Here is a 14,984-nt window from a genome sequence, read left to right as displayed (position 1 = left end):
GTTCTAACTGAATAATCACAATCGCGTTTCTAGTAGGGTTGTCAGTCACGATACTGGATTTTCTAACTTCAACACTATTCCTGGAAAAAGATCGATATTCTATACCATTTTCGATATCAGGGGAAACGTTTTTTTCAGGAAAGAACATACCCAAAGTAAATAGATTATATCTCCACAACTGCAAGGGCAATAATGTCATCTTTGGGCCAAAAGAAAGATTGTTGTGCAAGTGAAATATTCAATGGGGATAATGCTTGGTTTAAGTGAATAAAGCCATGGAACACAGCATAAGTGGAAGATAACATTTCCACCTGAAATAATTATCAGTATCAGTTGGTCGTTATCAGTTGGGAGCACTGTCTTACTATGAGACACAAATAAAGGTAGATATCTTACAATTTTGACACTTGACACCTCTATTTAAAATTCAGGGTAATCGAATGCACCAAGCCAAACACTCGCAAATAAATATATGGCCACTAGATTGCGCTGAAGAATATGTTTTCTGATTTTTTGTTTCCTAAGAAACCTTCTCTTATTCATTGATTGAAAACACCATGTTAAGTTGCAAAATTTGGCCCAGATACTGGATAATCTGTTAATGGTGGTTTTATTCGATCAGAATCAACTTTGTGGACAAAAATCACGAAGGTAATACTTCATTTTTGGTTGTTAAAAGAAAAGGGGACGTTTCTTCTTAAGTTGTTATTTGCGAGTTTTAGTCACAGAATGATATGGTTTGGACTGTTGGAATAAGTGGAGGCTCAGCTTTCATGTAATATATACAGAAGTTTGTGAGGGTCCAATTTCGTGAAAAAGATCGCTATTGCTGTGTGCATGTGCACAGTTATGAAACCCAAAACCGTGTTCTTGACTTTCCTTGATAATTTGCCTCAATCCAAAGTACTTCCAAACTGCACTCCTCCATCACTACTCCATTTAACTTCTACCTAAACCGTTCGCGGAGGTGCTGCACTTGAGATGCTAGCTGTGTTGGCTAACCTTTAGCGAATCACTGGCAGAGACCACACTGCGAGTGAGTGACAGAAGGCGGGGCTATATTCGCACTGAAGCGATGCGTGTCTGTTAATTCGCTTTCTGAGAGAAGAGAAGACAGCGCGCTGATCAATTGCAAATACTTCTATTTTGTGTGGTTTTGCGGAACAAAAGGTTGTTCTGCAGTTTCTAAAAACATTTGAATAAATAGCTTTTATATTAACATCCACCCAAAATCCACTTGCCCGTTCGGGTAACCAAAAAAAATCTCAACTTGCCCGAACATTTTTTCTACTTGCCCCGGGCAAGCGGGCAACCGTTAGTGTCAACCCCTGCTAGTTATATATTATGTACACTATCTATTATCTACACTAGCAGTTAGTTTCGTCGTCTGAGACGTCTCGCTAGCCTTCGTGACACTCCTCTGGGATCGAGCTCTTTCAACAACAACCGCACATCCTCTTTCCTCACACGCAGTCCATGCTCCCTGCATTTAGCGTACATCCATCGGTATTCGGGAACCCGTGAGCTGTCCAGAGTACTGCAGTTGGTCGTTAATAAAATCCACCAGAACCGACAGGTCAGAGTACGCCTTGCGGCGAGAGTGTCCCCTATCTCGCAGTATCCTCTTCAGATGCCTCTCACTTATGTGGAAGATGTGCCTACTGGCAAGTATTGATTTGTTGTCCGAATATTTGAGGCCAAGCTCAAAATAAACGATGATAAAACTCCCAAGCTCCATCGTTGTGGTTGTTAGTTTTTCCTCTGACCCGGAAGTTAAATTCTGACCCGGGAGTTGTTTTGCGATATCTCGCAAACCAAATTATTAGTTTTCTCTCTGCTTTTTTTTTTCTACCAAAATTATTTTTTTCCTCCATGTCCCTTGGGGGGCTCCGTACCATTACTGCTGCTGTTGCCGTTGGACATGGCTAAATCTGTTTTGCCTTCCCGTGTGAGAGTCAGGTATCCAACGAGAATGATGCGCCAACTCGTTTGACCGCGATCTGGCATCTAGGATCGATTGCTCTTTCTTGGGTCCCCGGATGTTAACACTGAATTTCGTACATTGAATTTTGATGGTGACTTTGGCGGACTGAATTTTGGGACGTTGAAAATATTTGAGTTGATTATTTTAACGTTGAATTTTTTAACATTGAAAAATAAAGGTGATTATGATATCTTGAAAATGTAAAGAGTTAAATCCCGAGGCAAAAAATTCAGATAGGTTATTTCAATGCATAAATATTCAGTGCTTATAATTCAATGTGTTTTTATTTTCAAAACCCGATGGCACAGATTTACTTCCATAGAAATCCCACTCACACTTTCAAAAAGCAGCCTATGGGGATACCAGCGTTCAGAGACTGTCTGTCTCGCAAACAATCTTCTCAAACGAGATCCGATATCTCCGTCCCGCCTCCTCTCTCAGAGTCTTCTGAACCAGGCGTTGGGCTGTCCCTCCCCAGAGGTTCAGCCGTATCATAGCAGGGCTGCCTGGATCTGACATTCACGAGCATGGGACGGCATGTGCCTCAGGAGGTAGAGTGAGTTTGCTGGTAACCGCAAGGTTTCTGGTTCGATTCATACTGTCGAGGTGTCTCTGAGTAAGACACCTCACCCTGACGAGCTGGCTGTTGCCCTGCCGTCTGTGTGTGAATGTCTGCATGAATGGGTGAAGGTTAGGTAGTATTGTAAAGCTCTTTGAGAAAAGTGCTGTATAAATGCAGTCCATTTATCATTTATGGCTGGCTGAATATGGGAGGGGTCAAGGGTCAAACATATGTGCGATCCCAGCCCTGGCTGCCTGGTGGTCTCGCTGTATGTAGGAGGGCTCGCCTGCTTCATGTAGACGGTCAGAGGCAGCAGGAGATCTCTCACTGGGCCGTACCCATCGGGCAGCAAAGGTGTGTGTGTGTGTGTGTGTGTGTGTGTGTGTGTGTGTGTGTGTGTGTGTGTGTGTGTGTGTGTGTGTGTGTGTGTGTGTGTGTGTGTGTGTGTGTGTGTGCGCGTGTTTGCATGTTTGCAGATATGTGCATATGTGTGTAATCCCCCGGCCATCAGTAGGGGGGTGTGTCCTTTGCTGGGGATCTGCAGGGGAAGTGTGTGTGTGTAGTGGGGGGGGGGGGGGGGGGGGGGGGGGGTAGAGGTCAGGGTTGGGGGGGTTCACCACATCTCCCTCACTCAGAGCACCCCTCCTCTAGCAGTCACACAGGCCGTAGAGAACTGTAACAGGACATGAGTAAGACCAGAACTTATCTTGGGAGAATGTAGCAGTCTGGCGGCTATCTTGAAGGACACTAAGTCCTTTCCTTCCTCCAGAGAAAGTGCACATTTGCGCGAGAGACATCGGAATAAGAAATATACAATCATATTAAATTACTGCAAATAACAACAAACGGCGTGAGAAAGGATGGATGAGTTTGTAACGGAAGGAGTTTTCAGTGAGTCTCGTCTGAGTCTCTCGTCGAGTGGTGGGAATTAAGAAGGGAACATTTAGCCTGAGGAGATGATTCGTAGGGAGCTGCTGGATGCCAGGAGGGCATTGAGAAGCTCAAGGGACGGAGATGGAGGGCCGAGACGGAAGAAGAACAGGGGTGAGTTGGAGATCTCTGGGTCTCAGCAGCTATCCAAACAAACCCAGCCCATGCAGTTTGTGTTGAGATTTGATTATGCTAGGGACGCCACAGATCTCCGCTGACATTTAGTTTGCTTCATGGAGAGGACAGTGAAGAGGAAGACAGGAAGGAGAAGGATCTGCATCCATAGCATAGGACCACACATTGGAATCAAACCTGTGTTTGTTTCAAGGCAAGTTGTCCTTTAAATTATTCACTTGACAGCCGTGTCTCCCTTTGGAGGGTTTTATTTTAGCATCGCTGGTTCTTTAAATCATACATTTAAAAAATGCTAACATGTAACGGCCTGTCGCGATATGCAATAAATCAATTAATTGCGCGAATTAAAATGAGCGATAATTTTTTGCCGGCCGTAAAAATTTCCATTTGCATTCTTTTTTTTTTTAGATCATTGCTTTATTGGCCTAATCTGAGGAGAAATCTATGCCATAAACAGAAATATTATAGGCCTTTATTACACGGGTCTTCTCAATGCCGTGGAACGCTCCGTAAGCAACGTCAACGTCTTTGGCGGACTTTTTCTCTGCTGATCAACACTACGAATGCTGCTAACGAATAAATTGTAAAAAGACATACCATACCAAGTTATTTTTTCGTCTCGGCAAGTAGCCTTGTAATAAGCGGGATGATGTATAGAACGTCGCCGGTCATTATCTAAAGTAAGCCCCTTCAGGGCGAAGCAAGACGCCTCCGTTGCGCGTTGGTCGCCTGTGCGCCCTGTCGGGGCTTATTTTCCCGATAGTGACCGGCGTTCTATGCATTATATATATTTATATATATTATATATATTTAGCAGGGTAGGCCTAAGTAACAAATGTCGGGTTGAAATCAGGCTCCGGCTCATAATTACAGGGCACAACGAGTAAACCCCCTCGTCAAGTGTTACTTGTTGCATTGTCTGTGTGGGAGGCGGAGCCCTGGCGCAATCGTGTTTACATCCTTTTTATGTAGTGTTTCAATTTTATTTATTGTTTTTGGTGGTGTTTGGTTTTTATTCAAGAGCATTTTTTGTTAATAATAGTTAATAATAATAGTTTTTGGTTGTTTTGTTAATTTATTCTGGATATTTTAAATGTCTTCCAGATGTCCAGTTCCAGTGTTCTTTAAAAATACAGGTTTATTGATCTTCGAAAGGGTGTACTTTATCATTATATTAGTTGAAAAACGGCAATATTACCGCTTATCGCAATAATTCCTGGGGCAATTAATCGCCCAGAAAAATTTGTTATCGTGACAGGCCTAAGCTATTTATTATTAGCATTAGCCCAAGAGCACCTGCCCATGAGCACACACTGTTACACCCTTTAGCCCTTCTGTGGAACAGTAGGTAAATACTTGACTTGACTGTGTGCAAACTACGACAGGCTTTTTTAGTATGACCAAAAGCCTTTACATTTGGGGCCTACTTATTGGAAAGGGGTTGGTTCAGAATTCTGCATGTGGAACGAATACCATGAACCATCTACAAACATATTCTGACAATTAACATTGCAGGACATAGAACTCAGGATTCAGGTTATTTAGCAGATGCTTTTATCGAAAGCTGTTTGAAACACACACACACACACACACACACACACACACACACACACACACACACACACACACACACACACACACACACACACACACACACACACACACACACGGAATAGACGAGAGACACAGAGTGTTTTGTGATTTTTCGAGCGTTTCAAAAGTTGCGCAATTGCGACTTTCCATGTCTTCCCCCATCCCAAAAATGTGGGACCCCAGAGCCAAGGGGCCTTTGGTTGGCACGGATGACCGGGGGGCCGCAGCGTGCGCTGGCTGTTTGTTGTGAACTAGATGGCATGTGTTCCTGTGCGCAGGCACCCAATGATCCATAGAGAGAACCCCCCACCCCCCGGGGATTTAGTGGAGGATTTGGTGGTAGGATCGGGTTGCGCTTTTTACATCTCTGCCGACCCCCCCCTCTCATCTCTCTCTCCTGCGTGTGGGATTACCAATCTTGGTAACCATGGAGAGTGAATCACCCCTCTGATGCACAGACATCAGGCCCAGAAGGGTCTCCGCGGGGAGGGGGGGCTGCTGCTGCATGAGAACATGGAGGGGGGCCTTTTGTAGAATGCGTCATGGAGACATTCGAAGTGCCGATTATTGTTGTGTTTTTTGCCAACGCTTTTTTTAAGAATGTGTCATGAAACCGTTTGTGAGGCAGGTTTTAGTCTCCCTGTCGTTATGGTGGAGCGGTCCCTAGAAAACGCATTGTGTTGAAGCCCTGTCTTTGTCCGCTCGGCTTCCGTTACGGTTTATGGCGTCCAAGGCACAAATTATTAGCATGGATAGGTTATCACGAGCCCTGCTTGGATCACGTATAAGCATCCAACTTCAACAGCAATAATCAATACTGTTAATTCCTCCCTTAGGCGGTTAAAGTTCCTATTACCAGCCAGGTCAGACCCATCAATCATTGCTCTTTTAAGCTAGTATTAGCGAATAGCTAGCGACCCCCAAGCCTGTATGTTGAAGGTCAGGATGTGGAGGATATGGTATTCGCCTAGTGGTTAGGGGGTTTGACTCCAAGCTAAAAGGTGCTGGGTTCGATACCCAATATCAGAGCCTGCATCCCTCAACCCCTACCCGTTCCTGAATGACGTGTTTTTGAATTCAATATGAGTGAGCTGGGATGTATGCATCATCATAATGAACAAATAGTAACCAACCACATGTTTTTGCAACCATTTATTTCACAGCAAATTCTTCTTAGCACAAACAAGTTGGAAGAAGAGCTTTTGGGGTTTTCCATCGTTAAAGCAGTGTGTGTGTGTGTGTGTGTGTGTGTGTGTGTGTGTGTGTGTGTGTGTGTGTGTGTGTGTGTGTGTGTGTGTGTGTGTGTGTGTGTGTGTGTGTGTGTGTGTGTGTGTGTGTGTGTTTTAATGTCCTGGTGAGGAGAACTGAACTCATCCTCCGCTGTCACTTAATCAATGAGCTTCGCAACGCTTTGCTAATGCTAATTATCCCCCGCCTGCCTGTGAGTTGGGCCGGTCCGAGCCAGGCACTTCGGTGAATCAGAGAACCGGAGGATCCGTAATGGGTGTACTTAGAAGTATTGCAAAGCCCAAACTGTGGTGTCGGCAGTTTGTGTGTTTGGTTGTGATCTCATTTTCTCTGTTGGTGAGGACATGGGGTGAATGTAGTTGACTGCGATGCCGTGGGACCAAACTGTATCTGTGGTCTCACCTTTTGACCAACCCGATCGGAGAGAGAGAACTGCAGATCTTTGGTGTTTGGTGATAATGGACTAATAATAATGATAATTCATTATATCTATATAGCGCTTTTCATTACCCAGAGACACTTACAGTGAAGGGGAGGACCTTACTCACCACCACCAGTGTGTAGCACCCACTTGGGTGATGCACGCCAGCCAATCTGCGCCTGAACGCTCACCACGCACCAGCTTGAGGTAGAGAGTGAGGGAATTAATGAGTCAGCCAATTGTACAGGAGGATTATTAGGGGGGCCAGATTGAATTAGCCTGGTTTGGCCAGGACACCGGGGTACCCCCTACTCTTTGCGAAAAGTGTCCTGGGATCTTTTATGACCACAGTGAGTCAGGACCTCGGTTTTACGTCTCCTCCGTAGGACGGCGCCTTCCACAGCACATTGTCCCCGTCAAGGCACCGGGATTGATGAGTGAAGGGGCCAGAGGGAAGAGTGCCACCTATTGGCCGCCACCCGACACCACTTGGTATTCCCCGGCGGTCTCCCATCCAAGTACTAACCTGGCCTGACCCTGCTTGGCTTCCGAGATCAGATGAGATCGGGTGTGTTTTTTTTTGTTTTGTTTTTTATCATCAAAAATACCAATATATACATACAAAAGACATTCATCTGTAAATATTTACACCAAACAATGACATACACACAGGAATCACATTCATGTTGAGGGGTAACCAAACACAAAAAAAGAAAAAGAAATCACTTAATAATAACACATGCGCCTGATAAACATAGAGGCACACTCAGAAATGAAATGCTAGTTTCCCTTCCGATGTTACAGATATAAAACCACACCCGTCAATAAAACATTTAGCAAAGTCCTCAGCACCATATCAAACCCACATTTCTCCTGACAACAGATTCAAACAAATCCCACACATGAACCTTTTTCCCCTCAAAATGAGCAAGATTCCTTCTTGACATAATAGCATACCTTACGTGGCTTGACACAAAATTAAACAAACAAACATTCAGATCTTTCCTTTTCCCATTTACTCCAAACAACAACATTTTGTTCCATTCATATGCCTTTACAAAACCCTTTTCCCAGTTTTTAAACAGCATATCTTTTAACTTCAAAACAAAACTACGTAGACATCGACATCGGATATATATATATGTATGTTTCACACATGTCACATTCTCTTTTGTTCTCTTTGTTAATCTGATGCAGCACTGTGTTTACATAGATCCTGTTGTGTCTCGTCATGAAGTCATTGTTTTCACATTCTATTGCATTATATTGATTTGGAGGTTTTCCCATATCAACTGTACATTCATACCTGGCTGGCAGAACCCTCTCCCACATTTGTTCTGATGCCGGTCTTTTCAACAGTTTCGCTATCAGTTCTAAATATATGTTTTTTACTTTTAATTCTTTAAACTCTTTACTTGCATCATTTTTAACAAACACTAGTTTAGGTAAAGGTCCATCCCCTGTCCTCACACACTCTCTCTCAATCAAATTCCTCCAGTCTCCAGGCATAATTATATCATACATTTTTACAATCATATCTCTCCGAGCATCCTCATCCCATTCTCTTACGCAGTCTACCATTGACTGCCCAGGCACAAACCCAGGCACAAACTCATAGACCATGTCCTTTACTTGCCTAATTCCTGCATCCATGAAAACCTTATTGTATAGCATTTTGTTGTTATGCTGTATTATAGGATTGGGAAAAACGTGTTTATTCATTACTTCGGTTACATTACTACAATTGTATGATATGTTGGGTAGGAATTCTCCCCACGCTCTGAACACCTCTTGGTAGAAAAAAGGCACTTTTTCATACGTTGGTTCTTTCAAAACCATAAGCAGACTATTCTCTCCACATCTGCCAGCCATCTGAACGTACATTTTTAAGAATTGTTTCCACCCATAGTCATTCACATCATGGAGATACTTCTTCACTGTTTTAACCCTCAGTGCTTTACGTTTTGTGTCAATGTCCACCAGTTTTAACCCTCCCTCACTTTACCCTGCTATTATCAACGTTTTGTGGGATATCCTCACACCCTTCCCATCCCACAAGAAGTTTGAAGTCAGCTGATTTAATTCGGATAGAACCCATACAGAAGATCTAGTGCACCCAAAAGATACACACATTTGGATAATAATAAGGAATTAACAACTATTACCTTACCTTTTAATTTCAATTTCCTCTGCTTCCATGCATTTAAAGTGTCTTTTATCTTATTTATCACTCCTGTCCAAGTGACATCTCTTGCTTCCTTTTCGTTTGGACCTATGTTTACTCCTAAAACTTTGATGCAGTCTACCCCTCTAAATGCAATCATACTGTCTTTACCCTATCCCTCTCCTGACCTATACACATTAGTTCATATTTTTCTATATTCACTTTAGCCCCTGCTGCCCTCCCATATGTTTCCATGCGTTTCATAATTATATTGATGCTGTCCATATTTTCTACTGTTATTGTCATGTCATCCGCATATTGTTGAATTATATTAATTTTCTCACCTGGTATTTGTATTCCTTTTATATTACTATCCTTTTTTATAAGGACAGCAAAGGGTTCAATATACATGCTATATAACAGTGCTGATAAAAGACAGCCCTGTCTCACTGACCTCTCCAAAGCAAAGGTGTCTGCATCAGTCCATTGCATTTGACCCTACTCTTAGCTTCCTTATACAGCAGCCTGATCCAACTCACTATTCTATCCCCAAACCCAAACTCTTTCATACTCCGAAACAAGAACTCATGCTCCACTCTATCAAAAGCCTTATTCAAATCTACACTCAACACTATCCCAGACTGTTCTTTCATGTGCCTAACAACGTCCCTAACTGTCCCTATTATATCTGCTATGTCTCTCCCTTCGACACTATATGCCTGTGTCGGTGATATTATTCCTCCCATTGCCTTCTTAATCCTATACGCTAAAACCCTTGTTAATATCTTATAGTCACTATTCAATAAACTAATTGGCCTATAATTCCCTAACTCCAACCTACTCCCCTTATTTTTAAATAATATTGTGATTACCCCAGTAGCCATGGATTCTGAAACCAGTTGTCCCTCCTCCATGCTTTGGTATACCATTAGCAGTATGGGTGCCAACACATCAGCAAACTCTTTGTAGAATTCACTGCTACGGCCATCTGAACCAGGGCTTTTATTGTTTTTTGCATTTTGAATTGCTATTTGTATTTCTTCTACTGTAATCTCTCTGTCACACATGTCTTGCTCGTCTGCTGATATCCTTGCATCCACACCACTCAAGACCTCATCAATACATACTTTTTCTGTATTACCATTTTTATACAAGTTTTTATAGAAGCCTTCCACTGTATTCAAGATGCTAACCAAATCATTTACCTTCTCCCCATTTTCATTCTGTAGTTCGTTTATATAATTATTTTCCTGTTTCTTTTTTTCCAGGTTTAGAAAGTACGCTGTGCACCTTTCCCCCTCTACAGCATACTGTACTCTACTCCTTACTATCGCCCCATCACATTTATTTTTCTCACAATCTTTTAGTTGCCTTCTCAACTTCATATAATTTTGTATATTATAATTTGCATCTTTGTCTGCTTTCCCTGCTTCTTCGTTTAATTTATTTTGTATCTCTTTCTCTACCTGATCCATTCTAAAGTTCATTTGTTTGGCATAGTATATGCTTTTCTTTTTAACTTTTTCTTTCATATTATCCCACCAAATACAAATATTATCTTTGTTTAATCTGTTCTCTATTTCTTCTTTGATACATTTTGCTATCATCTTTTTATATGAATCCTCTCTTAATAAGCTGTTGTTTAGGCACCACATTCCTCCACCTACATTCCTTACGCATATGTCCCTTAACCTCAGCGACAGGGTTGCATGATCACTAGGGGTGCACTCACACTAGGCCATCTGGCCGTGGCCATTGGCCGTTTTCACACCTAACCGTGCTCAAATGGCCCCATTGTTCTCTGGCCTGCACTCGCACTAGGCCATCTGGCCGTGGCCGTTGGCCGTCGCAACTGTGGCCCGGCCACGGTAGGCTCTTGTACATACGTCATCACGTCGTAAGTAACATGTCATCACCAAGCGTCCGCTGCATGGACCATAATAAAGTCTGCCGCCAGTCAGAGTTCTAACAACAATGGACAACAACACAGAGAACACATTTCACACTTTGCTGAGTCTGTTGCTTATTTGGATATATGTTTACCGTTTAATGGGAAAGAAGGCTCGTCGCCTTTATTATGTCCGTGGTCGTCGCATGGACTATACGTCATCCAGCTCAGGTTGCGTAGCCATGCGTGTGCACGTGTCGGCTCAGGTGTGAAAACGGCCACGGCCACGGCCAGATGGCCTAGTGTGAGTGCACCCTAAGAGTGGTAAAAGTATATTTCACCTCTTGTATTTGGCTGACAATGATTTCCTTAACTAGAACCAGGTCTATTCTACTCTGTCTAAGGGTCCCCATAACCACCTGCCTCCGCAAAAACACTTTTCGTTCTGCATTTTCCTCCCTCCATATGTCCACCATTTTGTGTTCTGCCATCATGCTTTTCAAAAAGTTCCTTGACCCATCATACCTGTATTTTACATTATTTGAATAATCTAGTCTTGATAATTTTACATTATAGTCACCAACCATCATACAACCTCCCGTGCACAGAACCTCCAAGTCCTCAAAAAAACCTTTTCTCAGTTCCTCCACGTTTGGTGCATATATATTGATTAATTTGTATGTGTTTTTATTTTTCAAATGATATCACTATCACGCGTCTATTCCCTCCACAAAAGGTTTGCTTGACACCACTAACAGACCTCTCTCTGACAAGGATAGCCACTCCACATGCCTTCGCACTCCCATTGTCTATAAATATGGGCCCTTTCCAAAGTTTTCCAAGGGTTTTCACAAGTTCATTATCCCAATGCGTTTCTTGAAGGCACAATATGTCAGATTTACAGAGTTCAATCGTTCTTTCTATTTTGATCATGTTCCTTAGGCCGTTTGCATTTAAGGATGTTATTATGACCATACCTTCCTCTCTTTTGGCTCCCTTTTGTCCCTCTTTTTGATCATTCTCTTCCTGCTGGCTTTCACCGTATCGTAATCCATCGACTCTCTTTCCTCCGATGTTCTCGTCTCCATCACCTCCATGCTCGAATCGTCTGGCTCCTTAGGTGAAGCAGTCGCAGCAGCAGCCCCGCCGTCCCGTGGAGCCTCACTGCAATCCGGGGCCTCCACCTCCCCTGGTCGGCCGCCTCTTCGTTCATTCACCCGGGCTGAGGGAGTTTTGGGCGCTTAGCTAGCGCCTTCCTCCATACTTTGCCCTGATGCTCCTCCCGTCATGCGACCCGTCTCACCGGACACTCCATCCGCACTGCTGCCGATGGTGGATGGGATAATTTCACCCCCGCTGGCAGCTCCGGTGTCCTCGTCTTGCTGTCGCTGATCCTCCCCGGACCGGGAAACGCGCTCGCCGCCGCCGGCTGGCTCCGCGTCCACCGTCCTCTCCTCTCCGCGTCTCCCCCCCTGCAAGTCACACTCCCTAGCATAGTGTCCCTGGCGCTTGCATTTATAACAGGTGAAGTCTGGGCATTCTCTTAAAATATGTCCTGGCTGGATGCACAGCCTGCAGACCTTCACCTGCCTGTCATGAATTACGTGGAAGTACTCCCCTCCGTCTAGTGTCTCGAACTTTGTTGAGTAGGGCAGTGACTGTACAAGTTCAGTGAATTGTACTTTACAGAACCTTGTCCCGTCCACCACGTCTGTCCCAGGCCATTTCTTTCTTTTGATGGGCGAAATCGCCCTCACGCCCCACGTTGAGAGTTTCTGCCTAATTTCAGCGTCAGTTATATAAGATGGCAAGTTTAGAAATGAAACAACTATTTCATTGCTGCGTACTTCTTTGGCAGTCACCCTGATTTTTTAATAACCTTGTCTTGCCCTTTCCCTCCTGCATGGTGATCTCGTAAATGTTCTTACTTTTGAACCTGCATGCCAGAACAATCCCGCACTTTTCCTTGATTCCCCGCAACAGTTCCATCATGGTTATGTAATCTTCACGACCAGCTCTACAATCAATGTCAGCTCCTTTTTATAGCCACAATCACTCTCACTTTCTCCCGCATTCATTAGTCTCTCTTTATCTCTCCTACTATTCGCCATGCTTTCTTTCTCAATAGGCCTACTAACGGAATTGATCGTCTGTGTTATTCCTTTCTCGCTCGCTTCAATATGTCCAGAATCATTCTCCCGTTCTACATGTGTCAAACTGTTCTTAACTTCCATGTTTTCATTTACAAGTTTTTCCATCCAATCACTAAAAGCATAATCAATCTCAGGTTCTGCATGAATCAAAGTGGCCTTACCTTCTATTTTGTCATTTATCAAATTATCCATCCAATCAAAAAAAGTATGAAACAATCCCCCAAACAGCCAGGCTGCAGGGGAAATTAATCACACATAAAACTATCACAAATACACCTTATGACTCACAAGCACACGTGGTCCCAACAAACACTCGACTGCTCACTGCTCACTTCCTGTTTGCACACCTGAATGGGATCGGACGAGATCGGGTGTGCTCAGGGTGGTATGGCCGCCTAGAATAGGATTTGAATAAATAAGCTTTTGCATTGGATTCCAGTATCCAATCCCTCATGAATAAAGTGAGATGGGGGATACAAGCGTCCACCCAGGACTGTAGCAGTGCATCATAAAAAAAAACAAGAATAAAATCCGAAAGCTTACATTTTACGTCAGTGACAGAAGATGAGCATCAGGGATTCACTCACCATGGCGGAGTCCTCGCCTGTCAGATCCTGGCAGCGTTCTGTCGCCGGCATCGTAGATACACCAGAGAAGTTACACATGTTTTTTATCAACATCACATCACACAGGCTTACCACTTGTCAGTCGACTGCTGTGCAGTCAGTCGAGCAGCAGTGGTGGGGTCGGACTGTATATGGACTTAGCGTCTGTCAGGTAAATGGAATCGGGTCACTTCAACTTTATTAGCCCTTAAACACAATGACAGTCTCAAAGGACTGCATTACACAACACCCTCTAATCGTAACAGCATGCTAAAGGGAAAGGAACAACTCTCCAATCCCAGAGAGAAGAAACCTGGAGAAGGAGCAGGGAAGAGGAATCCCTGCTTCCAGGGGCCGCTAGGATTGCAAAGGGTGCCAGGAAGGACGTACATCATGGTACCATGACGAGCGAAACAGCTAATCATATGAACAAGATATCCCTGTATTTCTGGTGGCAGGATCAGGATACACAACACCTTCTCTCCAGCCTGTGTTGATTTGTTGACTTTTGAAAAATAAAAAGCGGACCTCTGATTGGACAATGGTCACGGCGGTTGTCATGGCAATGGGTGTATTGATCCCCCGGCCGGAGTTTTGTCTTGGACCTAGAGCAGCAGTATATCGACCACCACTATGGCCGCCAGAGGCAAGCTCACTGGCTGATGACGGGGGAGGGGGCAGAAGGGGCCATTAAACGCTCAGTGTTGGCACTCGGAGAAACGACTAAACTGCAGTGTCTGCGTTAGAGAGCCAATAGAGCCAGTGGAAGAGATACACTGGAACACATAATAGGCTCAATAGGCCCATGCATTGGGCTATATACTAAACTTTCGGGTTATTCTGAAGTCAGGGCTTTCTCGAAGAAACGTTATCCCATATTAAATCGCATGTTTAAATTTACATTTAGGGCATTTAGCAAACACTTTTATCCAAAGCGATTTGCAATAAGTACATTTGTCAGAAAATGGTGAAACAACAATATATTGCTGTCTGTACAGTAAGGATGGTCATAGAACCAAGTGCAAAGCACTAACAATCGCTAGGTTAACCCATTCCCCGTACACAACAAAGATAGCTAGGATAAGACGCTACACAACTAAGTACTATAACGGTTATCCATGTGGCTGCTCTCACGTGATTACCAGATTAAGATATTCCCATGAAATGAGCATAATTTTTTTATAACATGGAAACATCTCATAGTGTACAGCCATATACAAACAAGGACCCCCCCGTCCCTCTGAAGCCCCTCTGTGCTTGGCGATGATGGATTATAAACGAGGGTCAGAAGGAAGAGTGGG

Source organism: Gadus macrocephalus, chromosome 4, assembly GCF_031168955.1.
Source record: "Gadus macrocephalus chromosome 4, ASM3116895v1".
Taxonomy (NCBI): domain Eukaryota; kingdom Metazoa; phylum Chordata; class Actinopteri; order Gadiformes; family Gadidae; genus Gadus; species Gadus macrocephalus.
Note: the sequence above shows the minus strand (reverse complement) of the source record.